The 13,332-nt window shown below is 42.4% G+C and overlaps 2 protein-coding genes across 6 annotated transcripts in view; one reads left to right on the forward strand and one right to left on the reverse strand.

Moving 5' to 3' along the window:
- The window catches only part of MED12L (mediator complex subunit 12L), a 535,097-nt gene that overhangs the window by 116,664 nt on the left and 405,101 nt on the right, over nucleotides 1-13,332 (reverse strand). The window lies entirely within an intron of this gene.
- P2RY12 (purinergic receptor P2Y12) overlaps nucleotides 1-13,332 on the forward strand; it is a 105,366-nt gene that overhangs the window by 52,034 nt on the left and 40,000 nt on the right. The gene's annotated exons all lie outside the window — the stretch shown is intronic.

Here is a 13,332-nt window from a genome sequence, read left to right on the forward strand (position 1 = left end):
GTACTAAGCACTGGGGTGGACACAAGCAAATCAGATAGGACACAGTCCCTGTCCCACATGGGGCTCACTATCTCAACCTTAATTTTACTGAAGTGACTTGCCCAAGGTCACAAAGCAGACAAGTGGCGGAGCCGGGATCAGAACCCATGACCTTCTGACTTCCAGGCTGTTCTCTAATCACTACACCTTGCTGCTTCTCATTCATTTATTAATTCAATCATATTTATTGAGCACTTACTGTGTGCACAGCACTGTACTAAGCACTTGGAAAGTACAATTCAGCAAGTTCTCACTACATGCTGCTTCTCACTAGACACTAGCGGTGTCTCACTAGACACCATGCTTCTTCTCAGTAGACTACAGACTGCATTTTACTCTAGACTGTGAGCTCACTGTGGGCAGGGAGTGGATCTGTTTATTGTTACATTTTACTCTCCCAAGCACTTAGTACAGTGCTTTGCATACAGTAAGTGCTCAATAAACGTGACTGAATTGAATTGCAGAGTACTGTTCTAAGCACTTGAGAGAGTAAAACAGAGTTGGTAGACACAATATCTTCCCTCAGGGAGTTTTGACTCTAGTGGGGGAGACAGGCATTAGAAGAAATTACAGACAGGGGAAGCAACAGAGTATAAGGATAGATACATAAGTGCTGTGGGGGAGAGGTAAATGGGGTATCAATTGATCGATCAATTGTATTTATGAAGCGAATACTGTACGCAGAGAACTCTAGTAAGCACTTGGTTGAGTACAGCATAACAGAGTCGGTAAACACTTTCCCTGACCACAAAGAGCTTACAGTCTAGAAGCTGGAAATAAATTATGGATATACACATAAGTGAAGTTGGGGCTGAGGGAGGGGTGAATAAGGGGTACAAATCCAAGTGCAAGGGTGAGGCAGACAGGAGGAAGAATAGGGAGTAAATGAAGTAAACAACAAAAATCTATTCTAGATATGGTGCCATTGCTAGTGGTGTTTCTGTAACTACTTGGTAGATGTAAGGGAAACTGGTTATTTCTGATTCAGTCAAATTTACCTGGCATCTCAAGAAAGAATGGTCAATGTCAACATCTCTATCTGTTATGCCAAACACAGATTTTTCAGTTTCCAAATTGCTTTCATGATGTAAAGAATGGAGTTAATATAGATTTGACACTAACAATGAAGCAAGTTTCTTATTACCTGGATCAGAATGGCGCACCCAATGAACATTAACCCATTCAATAATAGAGTTACAGTGTATTTCACAAAGACATTTAGAAACAGTTGCGACAGAGCCATGAGGAGCTACATTAGTTGTGAGGGAAAGAAAGGAACCATTCCTAAGAATGATTTTGCACAGACATATGGCAGTGATATGACTCATTCCTTGGGAAAGGGGCAGGTCCAGAATCGATACTCAAGGAGGAAATTTCTGTTGTACTCATGAAAAAAATGAGTAGGTTTCTTCGGAGATTAGTACAGTGCACTAACATAGGCCACTAGATGGCAGTGATGCACAAATACCAAAACCTCGGTCATTCATTCGTTCAATCGTATTTATTGAGCGCTTACTGTGTGCAGAGCACTGTACTAAGTGCTTGGGAAGTACAAGTCGGAAACATATAGCGTCCAACCTCTAAAAAGCATCAAAACGAGGAAGGCACTTATTTTTTTTTTTAACTGGTATTTTTGTCAGTTTTTGAGTGATGATGATGATGGTATTTGTTAAGGGCTTACTATGTGCCAGGAACTATACTAAGCACTGGGATAATAATAATAATAATAATGGTATTTGTTAAGTGCTTAACTATGTGCCAGGCACTGTACTAAGCGCTGGGTTGATACAAGCAAATCGGGTTGGACACAGTCCCTGTCCCATGTGGGGCTCACAGTCTCAACCTTCATTTTACAGATGAGGTAACTGAGGCCCAGAGAAGTGAAATGACTTGCCCAAAGTCACATAGCAGATAAGTGGCCAAGCCGGGATTAGAACCGGATAGTCTATCCACTATGCCATGCAGGATTATCAGGAGGACACAGTCCCTATGCCACATAGGGCTCAGTTTTAATCTCCATTCACACATGAGGGAACTGAGGCCCAGAGAAGTTGTTTCTTGCCCAAGGTCACACAATAGACATGTGGCATAACCAGGATTAGAACCCAGGTTCTCTGATTCCCAGGCACTTGAGAGAAAGTGTGGCGGTTTCCTTTCTAGAGAAGATCAATCAATCAATGGTATTTATTGAGTGCTTACTAAGTGCACAGTAATGTACTACTACTAATTAATTAATTAATTCATTCATTCATTCAATCGTACTTATTGAGTGCTTACTGTGTGCAGAGCACTGTACTAAGTGCTTGGGAAGTACAAGTCAGCAACATATAGAGACGGTCTCTACCCAACAACGGGCTCACAGTCTAGAAGGGGGAGACAGACAACAAAACAGAACATGTAGACAGGTGTCAAAATCGTCAGAACAAATAGAATTATAGCTTATATGCACATCATTAACAAAATAAATAGAATAGTAAATATGTACAAGTTAAATAGAGTAATAAATCTGTACAAACATATGTACAGGTGCTGTAGGGAGGGGAAGGAGGTAGGATGGGAGGGATGGGGAGGAGGAAAGAAAAAGGAGGCTCAGTCTGGGAAGGCCTCCTGGAGGAGGTGAGCTCTCAGTAGGGCTTTGAAGGGAGGAAGAGAGCTAGCTTGGCGGATGTGCGGAGGGAGGGCATTCCAGGCCAGGGGGAGGATGTGGGCCGGGGGTCGACGGCGGGACAGGCGAGAATAAGGTACAGTGAGGAGGTTAGCGGCAGAGGAGCGGAGGGTGCGGGCTGGGCTGTAGAAGGAGAGAAGGGAGGTGAGGTAGGAGGGGCGAGGTGATGGAGAGCCTTGAAGCCGAGAGTGTGGAGTTTTTGCTTGATGCGTAGGTTGACTGGCAGCCACTGGAGATTTTTGAGGAGGGGACTAACATGCCCAGAGCGTTTCTGCACAAAGATGATCCGGGCAGCAGCGTGAAGTATAGACCAAAGCAGGGAGAGACAGGAGGATGGGAGATCAGAGAGGAGGCTGATGCAGTAATCCAGACAGGATAGAATGAGAAACTGAACCAGCAAGGCAGCGGTTTGGATGGAGAAGAAAGGGTGGATCTTGGCGATGTTGCGGAGGTGAGACTGGCAGGTTTTGGTGATGGATTGGATGTGAGGGGTGAACAAGAGAGTGGAGTTGAGGATGACACCAAGGTTGTGAGCCTGTGAGACGGGAAGGATGGCAGTGCCGTCTACAGTGATGGGAAAGTCAGGGAGAGGGCAGGGTGTGGGAGGGAAGATAAGGAGTTCAGTCTAATTATTATTATTATTATTACTAATAATAATAATGATGGTTTTTGTTAAGCACTTACTGTGTGCAAAGCACTGTTCTAAATGCTGGGGGGGATACAAGGTCATCAGATTATCCCACGTGGGGCTCACAGTCTTAATCCCCATTTTACTGATGAGGGAACTGACGCACAGAGAAGCCAAGTGACTTGCCCAAAGTCACAGTTGATAAATGGTGGAGCCAGGATTAGAACGCACAACCTCTGACTCCCAAGCCCTGGCTCTTTCCACTAAGCCACGCTGCTTCTCTAAGTGCTTGGGAGAGTACAGTGGGGATGCAGTGTAATCTAATGTTTAGAGCACAGGCCTGTGAGTCAAAAGTCCTAGCTCCATCACTTGTCTGCTGTATGACCCTTGGCAAGTCATTTCACAAGTGCTTAGTACAGTGCTCTGCACACAGTAAGCGCTCAATAAATACGATTGAATGAATGAATTTCTCGATGCCTCAGTTCCCTCATCTGTAAAATGGAGTTTAAGACTGTGAGCCCCAAGTGGGAAATGGAACTGTGTCCAACCTGATTACCTTGTATCTACCCCAGTGCTTACAACAGTGCCTGGCACATAGAAAGAGCTTAATAAATACCATTTTTAAAAAATCGGTAGACCCTATCCCTGCCCTCAAGGAGCTAACGATGAAACGATTGGTTTAAACTTTTCTCCTTATTTTTCTTTCCATTTTCTTTCCAATCAATGTATCGGCGATATTTATTAACCACTTTCTGTGTGCAGAGTGCTGTACTAAGCACTTTCCACCCTTTCCTTTCCCCAACTCCCCTATCATCCAGTTATTGTTTCGTTTTATTATCTTCCTTGAAATAACTGTCCTATGCCTCCTGATATAATTATTACACACTTTCAATTTTACAGTTTTTTTATTTCATTTTAAGTGGTATTTATTAAATGCTTACTATGTGCCAGACATTGTACTAAATGTTGGAGTCGACTCAAGATAATCACGTGTCTGTTGCGTGACCTTGGGCAAGTCATTTATCTTCTCCGTGCCTCAGTTACCCCATCTGTAAAATATGGCTTGAGATTGTGAGCCCCATGTGAGACAGGGACTGTGTCCAACCTGAATAACTTGGAACAGTGCTTAGTACCTACTAAGCGCTTAACAAATACCATCATCATCATCACAATACCAAGTGGGTGCTCAATAAATACTGTTAATACTATTACTACTACTACTACTACTACTACTACTACTACTATCTTGTCTCCTTCATAATAGGCCATGCCCTCCTCTAGGTTCTTATCCATGGATTCAAGTGTAAAATTGTCTGTCTCCCCCTTCTAGACTGTGAGCCCGCTGTTGGGTAGGGACCGTCTCTATATGTTGCCAACTTGTACTTCCCAAGTGCTTAGTACAGTGCTCTGCACACAGTAAGCGCTCAATAAATACGATTGAATGAATGAACAAATCTTCTCTTTTTCTCCTTATGTGAAAAGCACAGAGAAGCAGTGTTGCCTAGTGGATAGAACACGGGCCTGGGAGTCGGTAGAGCCTGGGTTGTAAACCCAGCTCCTCCATTTGTCTAGCTGTGTGACCTTGGGTAAATCACTTAATTTCTCAGGGACTCAGTTACCTCATCTGTAAAATTGGGAAGCCCCATGTGGGACATGGACTGTGTCCAACTGCGCAATTAGTACAGTGCCTGGTATGTAGTAAGTGCTCAACAAATATCATAAAACCCCCCACCAAACATGAAAACTTCCCTTCATTCCATCTCCTTTCCTAATCCTGCAGATTATCTCTTCTCTATTCCCTTTAATTAAAGAGCATATTATAGGGGCGATTCCATGGGATATATAGCATATATTCGCTTGGTATTTCTTCAAACTCCTCCAATTCCAACTTCCATTTTTGTTGTTATTGTTATTCCACCAAGGGTATCCAACAATTCCACCCAAAGCTATCTCCTTCCATTTTATACTTTTTTATGAGTTGTTAAATGCTTACCATGAGCCAGTTTCTATTAAGCGGTGAGGTCGATACATGATAATTACGTTGGACACCTTCCATGTCCCACATGGGGCTCACAGTCTAAGGTTTTCTTTTTGTTTTTTTGGGTTTTTTGTGGGGGTTGGTATTTGTTAAGCATTTACTATCTATCAAACACTGTTCTAAGTGCTGGGGTAGATTTAAGTTAGTTAGGTTGGACACAGTCCAGGAGGGAGGAGAATTTAATCCTTTTTTACTTATCAGTTTAATTTTAACAATCCCTTCTAACAATTTCCCTTCAATGTGAGATTCTGATACTCCACCCCCTCCTCTTTGGCCTTTCATTTTCTTGTTGCTTTTTACCCATCAATCAATCAGTGGTATTTATTAATTCATAATGGTACTTAAGCACTTACTATGTGTCAAGCACTGTCCAAAGTTCTAGGGTACATAGCAAGTTAATCAGGTCAGACACAGTCCCTGTCCCACATGGCATTCACAGTCTAAGTAGAAGGGAATAGGATTTAATCTCCATTTTACATGTGTGGAAACTAAAACACAGAAAATAATAATTATTATAATAATGGTACTTGTTCTTACTATGTGCCAAGCACTGGTCTAAGCACTGGGGTAGATACAAGTTAATCAGGTTGGACATAGTCCCTGTCCCACTTTGGGCTCACACTCTTAAACCCCATTTTACAGATGAGGGAACTGAGGCCCAGAGAAATTAAGTGACTTGTCCAAGGTCACAGCAGACATGTGGCAGAGCCGGAATTAGAACCCAAGTCCCTCTGACTCGCAGGCACTTGAGAGATAGGTTGGCAGTTTCCTTTTTAGAGAAGATCAATTAATCAATCAAACAATGAGTCAATGGTGTTTATTGAGTGCTTACTATATGCACAGTAATGTACTATGTGCTTGGGAGAGTACAGTAGAGAAGCACTGTGACCTAGTGGACAGAGCACAGGCCTGTGATTCAAAAATAGGAATTAAGCCTGTGAGCCCCACGTGGGACAACCTCTTAACCTTGTACCTATCCCAGTGCTTAGAACAGTGCTTGGCACATAGTAAGTGCTTAACAAATACATAAAATAAAAATAAATAATTAAAAATAAAATAAAAGGACATGGATTCTGATCCTAGCTCCGCTACTTAACTGCTTGGGCAAACACTTCACTTCTCGGTGCCTCAGTTACCACATCTGAAAAATGGGGATTAATACTGTGAGCCCCATGTGAGACTTGGACTATGTCCGACCTGATTACCTTGTATCTACCCCATTGTTTTCTTACCAGTGTAAACACAATCTGACTCATTGGCTAGTAATCATTAGAGGAATGAATTCCACCACCCTTAGAAGATAGACCACTCAATAACACTGGAAGGGGCTATATTCCAACAAAAAGAAAGGAAACACTTCTGCACTTAGTAGATGCAGATGGAATGTGTGCCCACAGGAAGTCATGTAGGCAAAAATACTAGAAGCTAAATCAATCAATTTCATTTACTGAACACTTCTTATGTGCAGAGCACTGCACTAAGCACTTGGGAAAGTATCCCAACTCTGCCACTTGTCTACTGGGTGACCTTGGGCAAGTCACTTCACTTCTCTGGGCCTCAGTTCCCTCACCTGGGGATTGAGGACTGTGAGCCAAGGACAGGGACTGTGTCCAACCCTATTTGCTTGTATCCACCCCAGCTCTTAGTACAGTGCCCGACACATAATAAGCACTTAACAAATGCCACAATTATTATTACTATTATTACTATTACAATACACCAGTGTGGGCAATCATTGCCCACAAGGAGCTTATAGTCTGCAGGAGAAAATGAGGGTTTGGAAACAGCAGGGTTTTAGCTAAATGTGGCTAAGTCATGAAGGATTTGGCTAAATTTGTGGACGGGAATTTCATAATAGGTTATATAGAGAAAGTTAGAAATGCTAGATGAGTCACCCTTAAAGAGCAGAATGGGTGTTAAGGAGGGCAGACATTACATGGCAGTAATAATGATAATAGTAATGGTTATAATGATGGTAATTGTAATGGTTTTTATTAAGCGCTTATTATGTGCTAAGCTCTGGGGAAGAGACCATATAAGCAGACGGTATGTAGTCCCAGTCAAAGGGGAGGGAGAATAGATATTTTATCTCCATTTTACAAGTAAGGAAACTGAGGCATAGAGAAGTTAAGTGACTTGCCCACGGTCAGACTGCAGGCAAGTGACAGAGCCGAGCTAACAATCCAGGTCTCCTGACACCCAAGTCTGTGCTCGTTCCACTAGTCCACACGGCCTCTCTTTGGACAAGCTTCCTTAAATGTCACTGTCAGAGCCAGCACACTGCATGGGACAGAGTGGCCATGCAGTATTACCATATTTATTTGAGTAACTGACCCACTTTTTGCACCATTTTTTGCAATTCCAAAAGTGGGGAGAAGCTACAGTCCAGTGAATAAAGTCCAGCAATAAGTGAAGCAGGAGAAAAAGAAGAAAAAAGTTGGAGGAGGAAAAGAAGGGAGAAGGAAAAGGCAAGGGGATACATGCCCTCCCATTTCTACCTCATCTCGCTGATATCCCACTAACACCCAGCCCTTCTAATTCACTCCTCTAATGCCAATCTATTAACAGTCCCTAGGACTCATCTTTATTAATAATAATAATAATAATGGTATTTGTTAAGCATTTACTATGTGCCAAATACTGTTCGAAGCACTCGGGTAGATACAAGGTTATCAGGTTGTTCCATATGGGGCTCACAGTCTTATTCCCCCTTTTACAGATGAGGTAACTGAGGCACAGAGAAGTTCAGTGTCTTGCCCAAAGTCACACAGCTGACAAGTGGTGGAGCCGGGATTAGAACCCAAGACTTCTGACTCCCAAGCGTGTGCTCTTTCCACTAAGCCATGCTGCTTCTTTCTTGCTGCTAATTCCTTGCCCAAGTCCCCCTTTGGCTAGATCTCTCTCCCTCTTCATATTCATTCATTCAATTGTATTTATTGAGCACTTACTACATACAAAGCACTGTACTAAGCACTTGGAAGAGTACAATACAACAGCCCCTCACCTCGACAGTTATTAAGGTGTGCAGATGCAATTGCATATACGACACAGAAGGAAGAGAAAAGCATTTATTCTATTCCACCTTGACTACTGCATCTGCCTCCTTGCTGACTTCCCCACCTTCAAATCCCTCCTAAAATCACATTTTATGGGGATGAAGACTTTGAGCCCCACGTGGGACAACCTGATCACCTTGTAACCTCCCCAGCACTTAGAACAGTGCTTTGCACATAGTAAGCACTTAATAAATGTCATTATTATTATTATGTGTGTGTGTCTTGAGCCTGTATCAGCGGTGTCCTCACCTGACCTGTCTTCCTACCTCAGATTGCTGCTAACACTGCTAAAAAAAATGTATTTTCTCATCAAATCAGGTAGAAAGAATATGCAGTGGAAACAATTAAATGAGTAAATGTGTATGCTTATGACTTTCATTGCAATTCAGCAAAGGAGGGCTGAAAAGTGGTAAGGGTGTGGCTTGCGTTTGCAGTACTGGAAGCACTGATGAGAGGGTATCCTGTATGCATAATTTCTGAATAACAGCAGCTGCCTCAGAATGCCATTGACTCACCACCTTAACCTGCCACAGTCTACCTGGACTCTCAAGAGTCCTGAGAAGAGTGCAGAGAAGAAGTGTGGCGTAGTGGCAAGAGCACGGACTTGGGAGTTTAGAGGTCATGGTTCTATTCCCAGCTCCTCCACTAGTCTGCTGTGGGATCTTGGGCAAGTCACTTAACTTCTCTCTGCCTTAGTTCCCTCATCTGTAAAACAGAGGTTGAGACTGGGTGCCCCACGTGGGACAACCTGACTAGCTTGTAGGCCCCCAGTGCTTAGAACAGTGCTTGGCACATAGTAGGCACATAACAAATGCTATTATTATTATTATTATTATTACCCCAGCACTTAGAACAGTGCTTGTCATAGAGTAAGTGCTTAACAAATACCATCATCATTATTAAGTCATTCCTGATGCTCATTTATGCAGTGTGGCTCAGTGGAAAGAGCACGGGCTTGGGAGTCAGAGGTCATGGGTTCTAAACCCGGCTCCTCCACTTGTCAGCTGTGCGACTTTGGGCAAGTCACTTAACTTCTCTGTGCCTCAGTTTCCTCATTTGTAAAATGGGGATGAAGACTGTGAGCCCCATTTGGGACAACCTTGATTACCCTGTATCCTCCCCAGTGCTTAGAACAGTGCTTGGCACACAGTAAATGCTTAACAAATTACCAACATTATTATTATTATTATTATTAAAAACACTGATAATACTACTTGTCAGTTGGAGAGACATCCTGATCTTTAGATTCTTCGGGTGGGATTGGAAGTGAGTTTTACAGTTCTAAGTTCTAGAAGCAATGTCAGCATTCACAGAAATCAGTCAATCAGTGGTATTTATTGAGCACTCATTGTGTATAAAGCACTGTACTAAGTGCTACAGAAAGTACAGTACAATTGAGTTGGTAGACTAAGATCCCTGCCCTCAAGGTTCTCAAATCATTTTCTGTTTTTGACAAGTTGATGCTTAACATCAGGTTTGCCCTAAAAAAAAGCCCCCAATTTTTCTTTCCAAAATCCTTTCAAAAAGTAAGCCTCTTTGTGAAGACATTCAATATGGAAAATCATAATAATAATAATACTGATGATAATTGTAGTACTAAATGCTTACTCTGGGCCAACGATTGTAGTAATTACATAAACGGAAAATGAGTTAAACTATGGTTAACGCAGGGTGGATTTAGCATACTGTGGGATCAAAGTGAAGTTGGTGAATCAGCAGTTACAGCAACTAAACTACACGGAAATGAATTTCCAACCTTATCTGGAGAGTCTGCTATCTTTTCTTCTAATTCTTCCTATAACCTGTCTTTATAGGTCCTTTTGTCATGAAGGAACTGGATGGGTTAGTCAGGAAGTTGTACCAGACAGAAGGTAGCCCAAATGCTAAAAGTGCAGACAGAGCCTAACGAAAAATTTAAAACTCCCAACCAAACATACCCCCTATTTCAATTCACAGGTTACTAAGAATACTTCCAGAGAGAGAGATGGCAATGTCTGAGAATATCCCTCACCCCAAAGGAATTGATGATTTGTTTAAAAAGGAAAAGGGAAGTTAACATGGGTTTAAATGTTACATAAGGGCATGGAGAAGTACAGTTCAGCACCTCGGTTTTTCTTGGCAGGGAAACAAAGTCTAGGCTTTTATGATACAAAAGGAAAAGCCATTAAAATGGCCATTTCCTACTTATTTTAAGGCAAATTTAAGAAACAAAGGCGATTGACTATAATAAATTCAATTTTGCTCATTTAAAAAGTAGATGCAAAGTGCTTAGTACAGTTCTCTGCACCAAGCACTCAATAAATACCACTGATAGACTGACTTGTTGATTACTGCCTACCAAGGAGAAGGAGGCCAGCCTTGTCTCAGAAATAAATAATGCTGTGCTACTGCATTTATCAGCACTGGGCCTATACCACTTGCTATTATACATATATATCTTTTATAGAGGCAGAAAGAGTGCAAATGTGAGAGCTGCCTTAGGTATTTTAAACAAGCAATATTGGCATAGAGACCCTATCTTATTGAGTGCAATTAACAACAATTACGGAACTGCAGAGAAAGAGAAGTAAACTTTCAGCATTACACTATGATTTCATATTTGTAAATTCTGAGTTTATCTGAGAACCTGCTGAAAATATACAGCTGAAATTCCAGCGAATTTCTAATTCCAATCTTCATGTAGCTCAAAACTAAGTACCTGGTGCAATGTAGAAACATTAGGCAGGCCTGTGAAACAAGCAGAAAGCATTCCTCGGTGTTATGAGAGATGTATTTTAAAAAACATCTATTCCTCTTTCCCCTTAACCTCTTCCTCATAACAATTTCCAACTAAGTCAATAAAGCCACTACGCTCTTCCACTCCAGAAGTGGACTTCAGTATCATCCTTGACTCCTCGTTGCCTTTCAGCTCTCACATTAAATCCACTGCTAAATCCTTCCAGTTCTTCTTACATACCATGTCCCAGACACACCCTAGCAGCCATCCCCCTGGAACAATCTTGGTCATACCACGGCTAGACTACCGTTGTACTAGCCTCTTTGGTGGCCTCCCTGCCTCTAGCCTCTAACCTCTGTAATTGATATTACATGATTTTGAACAGGTTATCTGGGCCACATCCCTTCTCTCCTCAGAACCCTCCACTGGTTTCCTCTGTCCCTCTGCAACAAACAAAAACCCTTCCCAAACGGCTTCAAGGCTCTCTACCAACACTCCCCACCTTACTGTTCTGTTCTCTTGCTATTCCCCACCTGGCTGTCTTCATCCCTCTCATTCATTCATTCATTCAATAGTAATTATTTAGCGCTTACTGTGCGCAGAGCACTGCACTAAGTGCTTGGGATGTACAAATCGGCAACATATAGAGACGGTCCCTACCCAACAATGGGTTCACAGCCTAGAAGTGGGACAGACAACAAAACAAAACAAGTAGACAGGTGTCAATACCATCAGAATAAATAGAATTATAGCTATATACACATCATTAATAAAATAAATAGAGTAATAAATATGTACAAATATACTCAAGTGCTGTGGGGAGGAGAAAGATATAGGGCAGAGGGAGGGAATGGGGGTGATGGGGAGGGGAGAGGGAGCAGAGGAAAAGGGGGGGTTCAGTCTGGGAAGGCCTCCTGGAGGAGGTGAGCTCTCAGTAGGGCTTTGAAGGGAGGAAGAGAGCTAGTTTGGCAGATATGTGGAGGGAAGGCATTCCAGGTCAGGGGTAGGATGTGGGCCAGGGGTCGTCGGTGGGACAGGTGAGAACAAGGCACAGTGAGGAGGTTAGCAGCAGAGGAATGGAGGGTGTGGGCTGGGATGTAGAAGGAAAGAAGGGAGGTTAGGTAGGAGCGGGCAAGGTGAGGCAGGAGGGGGCGAGGTGATGGAGAGCCTTGAAGCCGATAGTAAGGTGTTTTTGCTTCATGCGAAGGTGGACAGGCAACCACTGGAGATTTTTGAGGAGGGGAGTGACATGCCCAGATCGTTTCTGTACAAAAATAATCCGGGCAGCAAAGTGAAGAATAGACTGAAGTGGAGAGAGCCAGGAGGCTAGGAGATCAGAAAGGACTTCTCGAAATTCTGATCTCGATTTCATCTTCTAACTGTACCTTGCTCTCAATTCTCCCACCTCCACCCAATTGTTCACTGTATACCTCTCCCTCCCCAAATCCAACAGATCACTGTTCTCCCCACCCTCAAACCTTCTTAATAACCCACCTCCCCAAAATGTGTCTCTCAGTTAAATTCCAGTTACCCATCAGTCACCTCTAGTATTTATGAACTCACCTATGCCCACCCTCAGCACTTTTCAAAATATATTTCTATCTAGATGTTTTTCTCACAGAAGACACCACTGATAGAAAAATTCACTTATAAGCGTGTGTCTGAGACTGAAAAAGCCAAAGTGGTAACCAAATACTTAGCCATATTAGGCACACAAAAGGTCCATCCCACTTTAAGTTGCTATATTTGATGTTTGCAATGTCTGATGCTGCTCTTTTTGTTCTTTCACCTCCTTGTCTCTGGTTTTTTATGAAGCTTTTACTCAAAAAGAGCCACTCTTCTGTACAGACGCTTATTCAATTATTTATCTCAACAACTGTATCTATAAATATCCTCATGTCTGTTGTCTCCGTATAAGAGTATAAGCCTGGTGGGCAGAGAACATAACTCTTTTGTTTTGAATTTTTCAAGCACCTACTACAGTGTAACACCCCAAGTGGGTGCTCAAAAAATACTACACTACTGCTACTACTAAAGGAAGTAGAATACTGGGTTGGCCAGACCCAATAGGGCATTTTTTTTGACATTCTTATTTAAAGGCCACACCACAAAACATTGCAAGTAGAAAAATCCATAAATGATAAGGCAATGTTTGAACAAAGGGCTTTTCATTAATTAAAAAATTTTGGT

Source organism: Tachyglossus aculeatus, chromosome 1, assembly GCF_015852505.1.
Source record: "Tachyglossus aculeatus isolate mTacAcu1 chromosome 1, mTacAcu1.pri, whole genome shotgun sequence".
Taxonomy (NCBI): domain Eukaryota; kingdom Metazoa; phylum Chordata; class Mammalia; order Monotremata; family Tachyglossidae; genus Tachyglossus; species Tachyglossus aculeatus.